The sequence below is a fragment of the Triticum aestivum genome, chromosome 6D (genome assembly GCF_018294505.1).
Source record: "Triticum aestivum cultivar Chinese Spring chromosome 6D, IWGSC CS RefSeq v2.1, whole genome shotgun sequence".
NCBI lineage: Eukaryota > Viridiplantae > Streptophyta > Magnoliopsida > Poales > Poaceae > Triticum > Triticum aestivum.
The window spans coordinates 258,371,867-258,377,896 of NC_057811.1; the positions used below are offsets into that span (position 1 = coordinate 258,371,867).

Sequence of the window (6,030 nt, forward strand, 5' to 3'; positions counted from 1 at the left end):
TCATTACCGTAACTTTCAGTGCCGGAAAAGTTCATCGTCTGTGGCAAACGGCAAAGACCTTTGTCGTCCACTTTTTGGTCCTTTGCCATCTGCCATGGCTGACAGCAAATCAGTTGATTCATGTAGTGCTTATGTGCAGTTCTGTCTCCAGCATGGTGTCCTCCGTATACCTCGGAATGATACTTCCGTAGGATTTGTTCATGTTCATGCTCAGGTACACAATGTCTAATAACACCATCTACTCCTTCTTTATGAAGATGTGGGTCATCCCAAAAGTAATGTCTTAAATCAAAGAAGAATTTTTTATTTTGTTGGTGTGTGAAACTAGGTGGTATATATTTAGCAACAATGTAATTAGCATAGTCTACGTACCAAGGAGTATTACGAGAAGCATTTATAACGGCTAACTGTTCATTGGGAAAACTATCATCAATAGGTAGTGGGCCATCAAGAACATTTTCCATTCTAAACAAATTATTAGCTAAGGGATTCTCAGCTCCCTTTCTATCAATAATATGCAAATCAAATTCTTGTAGCAAAAGAACCCACCTAATGAGTCTACGTTTAACATCTTTATTTTCCATAATATATTTAATAGCATCACGATCGGTGTGAACAATACTTTAGAATCAACAATATAAGATCTAAATTTATCACATGCAAACACAACTACTAAAAATTATTTCTTGGTGGTAGCGTAGTTTCTTTACGCACCGTCTAGAGTTTTACTAGCATAATGGATAACATCCAACTTCTTATCAACTCTTTGTCCTAGAACAGCACCAATAGCATAATCACTAACATCACACATAATTTTAGAAGGCAAGTTCCAATCGGGTGGTTGAACAATAGGTGCAGAGGTTAAGGCTTTCTTAAGTACTAGCAAAATACGCCCGTGCGTTGCAACGGGAGAAAAAAATTAGCTCCCCCTAGTCTAATGGCTCAAGACCACATCATGCTCCATCACTCACATACTCTCTATCTATCTATCTATCTCGTTCAGACATTTCGCAAAGCATCGCCCCTGTTATCGACATGAAATAAAAAGTGTATGGCAGTGCTTAGAAATGACATGTTCACTGTCATTGTAGAAAAATGATTAATTTAAATATATAAATTACCTTGCAAGTTGTGAATTAACATGCAGAGTGAATCGGACAACATAAGATTCAGATGCTTGCAAGTTGAATCCTTGGTGGAAAACATGGCTGAACTCCAATAAAAAAAGATTTAACAATTTTGTAAACATTGACACTGGAAATGATAAAAGTAAGTGCATGGGTAACAACATATGTGAGAATTGCAAAATGCCCCAAAAATCTGTTTAAACAAAACTGTCATGCAAGCTATACATCTAAAATAAATGGGGACTTAATATACGTATACTAATCTAGGGGATAAAATGAAGTTAAGGTATCCTTTCAGTATTGTTTTCAAGAAAAATCCCTTCATAGCTTCACACCAGATTCGTTGAGCTACCTCAAGAGGTCTAAAAAATTGCCACGACCAGAAGACTAACAGTGATAATCTGAACCACCGAGCTAAGCTTACATGCCAGATCGCTCAATCCTGTTGAAGGCAAATTAAGGAGTTAATTGCATTTTAGATTCAAATACAATAGACAGAAATGTAAGACGCATCACTATTATGTGGATTAATAAGTTAATGAATACATGTTAGAATTGCAAGATGATGATGTTGTTCATACCAAATAGTATCCATCGCTACTCATGTGTCTATGAGTTACGGATCATACAGGAAGATACAATATCTTGGTAGTTCGTGTAATGCATAAAGGTAAGTTCAGGTATGATTCTTTCTTGGTGATTGTATCCCCATCAAGTCAAGTTGGTCCTTGTTGAAGCTAGCTGCACCAAGCGTCGCTCTATTACAAGTACACATAAAGTAGAAGGATTTAGATTCTCTACTTTATTGTCTAAAACTAAGAAGGAATAATAAAAATAATATTTGATCAAAGCTGTTGGAACTTCTCTAGCAAATTTCGATGAAGATTATCTACTGTTATTGTCTCATACCAAGAAGGAATAATGAAAATAATATTTGATCAAGGCTGTTGCAACACCTCTAGCAAATTTCCGTGAAGTTCTGCTAAGCTGGTATAACATGAAATCTTACATATATGTATTATAACAGCCAACCATTAATGCACATCTTCAGGAGGCGTAGAGTATAGTACCTGTGACCGCGACAACAATCTTTTTTTGTTGGAACTAATTTTCTTATGGGACCGGCCAAAACTTTTGCCGCGACCTGGCGACAGCGAGCCATTGTTTTTGCTGGAACGAGTTTTTTTGCTGTAAACATACATTTGTTTTGTTGGAAGAAAATATAAATAGAGCATTAACTAATAGCAAGGCTATTGGATCTTGACACCACAATAGTCAATTAAATAAGTAGAAATTCAGCTATTTAAAAACAGAAGCATGTTCTGTTGATCAAATCAGTAGGGTTTTTTTAACTGAAAAGGCCTTTCCATTAAGCAAAAAACTTAGATAAATCATTATTCATGCACCTTGCCAATTAGCACAAATATAGATGCAAATTACCGCAGAGAATTAGAAGACCCAAAAAAACTAACCCACACACGGTGCACTCATACATAAGAGAAGACTCAAGCAGACGATCAAGCCATGCAATTTAAGTTATTAAAATACTAATTAGTTATTGTATCTAGACGGACAATCTTATGTAAAAAGGTTTAAATGATGAGTAGTTTCAAGGAGTATATACATATTTATTTTTTCAAATGGGATATATACAACTATTCTCAGAGTATATACCTATGATACTGGCAATAACGATCAGTGTATCCTCATTGTCCGAAAGGAGTATATGGTGTGTTTTCAATTGATAGTATACTACTTTTCGCAATGGGGTATAGAAGAGAGGGCTATCTTCCATATGATATTTCAGTATCGATCAACAGTATAGGTTTCTTTCTATCTTGTTGTACGTATACTCTGATGAGGAGAAAGTATACACCAAAAAAATTAAGTACTGAACTAAGGGAAACCTATGAGGAGAAGCATGCATGAATCCACTGAGAAAAAGTAAAAGTGGTAAAAAGAAGTATATACCTGAACAAAAGTAGCATATACTGTATTATCTGAAGAAGTAAGAAGAATGAATTTGAAATACTCATGAAATTAAATTGATAGACACGAACAAGTATATACTTGTATATTTAGCTTTCATTTCTGTCACAACAGCTGTTCTTCCTAGATAAAAAATTTGCTACCTTTATCACCTTTGATTGCTACTTACAAAATAGTCAATTAATGCCATCACCATGATATTAGTTTATCTTTTATTAAATTTTTCCTGTCATACAGCAGCTGTTCTTCCTAGATAAAAATGTAGCTAGCTTTATCTCCTTTGATCGCTACTTGTAATTATTGTCTTTCCCGAAGATCATCTTGTAATGACTACATGTGGTATTTCAGGCATTGACTTGTTCAGAGCTTAAAGAGCATATACTAAAGAACATACAAAGTTAATAAGTAGTCTTTGATGACAGATGCAATTGATAACACCGTAGTATGTACCTCAGGTCAGACAAAGTTCCAGCGAACAGTCGAGTACGACCAGACGGATTATCGGCGAAAGTCGTCGGTGTACAGCCACATGATGTCAGAAACTTGAGGCACAATGATAAGCCAAAAAACTGCATATTGGCCCAGAGAGTTAGAACACACAAAAATTATTCAACCTTGCATTAGAATCCAAAGGGTTCAGTGATGTGTCCCTCTTTCTCTGCGCTCTCTATCTCTCTGCTCTCTCTGTTCCTCTCCTATTTCTCATTTTTTTGCTCACCAAAACTAGATCAGTAAGCATTGGAACCCTGTCTCTCCCTCTCTGTTCTCTCTCTCTCTTTCTAGCAGCAGCTCAATCAAGCCCTAAATTGTAGCAATCAACGCCTATCTCTCGAGCAGCAGCGCCCAGCCATTCCTAGAGCAGAAACTCATCACAAACCATCTCGAGGTGTTCTGGCTGGTACCAGTAGCCTGTACCGAAGAGGTACACAGCCTCTTGTGACGTGTGGGGAAATTTGTGTAGCTCGATCAGTTGGTGTATTGCTTGGGGCATTTGTTTTCAACCTGCTTGGTGGGAATGGCGGGGTGAGCTTCTTCAAACACCTCCTCATACTTCGCAGCGGTGATTGTTAGGTTCCGGCTTCTACTGTTACCCTCTTCATCTTCTTCTTTGTTGTCTGTATCATAGAGCAGTTTCCTTCCCGGAGAGTTTGTTATGTTCCTCCTCACCCTGCATTCCGGGGGTTATATCGGTCTTGCTTGGGTCTACTTTCCTACCATCAGTTTCGTTGGTGATTTCAGCAACCTGATTTTCCGAGGCAGATATCCCCTTGACACTCACAAAAATTCCTGCAGGTTGTGAATCAAATGGCGTGATGAGAATGAACGGAAAAAATTGATTATAACATCATATGGTGACCATTCGAAATAGAATCATTCGAAACAAAAAACATCACATGCCGAAGTTAATAAGATCCCAGTTGGTTCATCAATTTAGCAGTGTCAGACCTAATTCACACTACAATGTAACTGGCCTAACACAGTAACATAGAAGTAGCCTTGGTTTGCAGACACACTGCATTATTAAAACGTCAATGCTACACGCTAGCCATAGACCGAATCCAAGATGCTTCCAACACATGGCTTGATTGACCTGCTGCTGGCCGCTGATTGCGTCCAGCAGGAACGTCCCTAAAGCAATTTGGTGACCTGATACATGTTACGCAGACGCAGAAAGACGGAACTGGCCGGGGTATGGAAGGCAAACCCCGGGTCAGAAGAATACAAAATCGATGGTTTGGCTCATCTGCTCCTCCCACAACATAAGTGAGATAGTTAATCAATGAACCAACACTTCAAGGCATCAAAACATGAAACTGTTTCTTCATCTTCTATTCTAAACATGAAACAGGTAGTAAGATGCATCAGTTTAAGGATTCAATTCAACACATATAGAAGAAAAAAAAATAGAAATTGTACTTAACACAAGACACATACAGAGAGTTGCAGGCCAGCAGTGACCTCGATCAGCAGCCAAGATGCATCAGTTACAGAGAGTTGAAGGGAGGCCAAGAAGGAAGGAGGCACGAACCTGGGTCCGCCGGAGACGCGCCGGCGAAGCCCTGCCCGAAACCCTGGCCACGGGGGTGGGGTTGCGAGCAGGCGGTAGAGGACCGGAGCGGAGAATCTGGCCGGAGGGGACGGAGGCGCGGACCGTGGGGAGCTCGGGGGCGTACTGCGCGGCGTCGGAGGTCGCCGGAAGCAGCCGGCGTGGGTGGTGGCGGCGGCGTGGGTGAGAGGGGGAGGAGGCGAGCCCGTGGTCCTCCTGTGGTCGTTTTTTTCTTTACAAACCTACGCGAACCGCGGGCTGAATACTCCATACGACAGGGTGTTTTGTGCAAAAACGAATCGTTTTTTTAGTATTCACTTAAACAGGGACTGCGGGTTGTTTTGTGAAATATAGAAGGGTTTTTTTGCAAAACTTGCTAACGACGTACGGCCAGAAGCACTAGCTGCTTTATTATTAGGGAGAGATTTCAAAAAACTTCTACGAAATCATCATCAAAACAAATGAAATATCTTTTTACATAAGATTAGTAAGAAGCCTAAAATTTTTAGAGAAGTCTTTAGTAAACCTTCTATAGAAACCAGCATGACCAAAAGAACTTCTTATACCTTTTATATCTTTAGGACATGTCATTTTCTCAACTACATCAATTTTAGCTTTATCTACCACAATACCTCGTTAAAAAAATTTATGCCCAAGGACAATACCTTCGTTTACAATAAAGTGGCACTTCTCCCAATTCAGACAAGATTAGTTTCTTCACAACTCTTCACAACTCGATCAAGGTTGCTTAAAGAATCATCAAAAGAAGTCCCATAAACAAAAAATCATCCATGCTCAACAATAATTTCGTAGAAGTCAGAGAATATAGCAATCATACATCTTTAAAAGGTAGCAGGTGCATTGCAT

At 39.1% G+C, this 6,030-nt stretch overlaps 1 long non-coding RNA gene across 2 annotated transcripts; it reads right to left on the minus strand.

The window, feature by feature from the left end:
• Positions 1 to 1,184: 1,184 nt before the first annotated feature.
• LOC123144580 (uncharacterized) lies at positions 1,185 to 5,439 on the minus strand. Of its 2 annotated transcripts, XR_006471733.1 has the most exons (4): positions 5,146 to 5,409; positions 2,198 to 4,403; positions 1,709 to 1,885; positions 1,185 to 1,569 (listed from the first exon to the last, which is right to left on the minus strand). It is a non-coding gene; the product is annotated as an uncharacterized lncRNA (long non-coding RNA). The 2 variants fall into 2 exon arrangements; XR_006471732.1 differs by having other exon boundaries at positions 1,709 to 4,403; positions 5,146 to 5,439.
• Between the last annotated feature and the right edge of the window lie 591 nt (positions 5,440 to 6,030).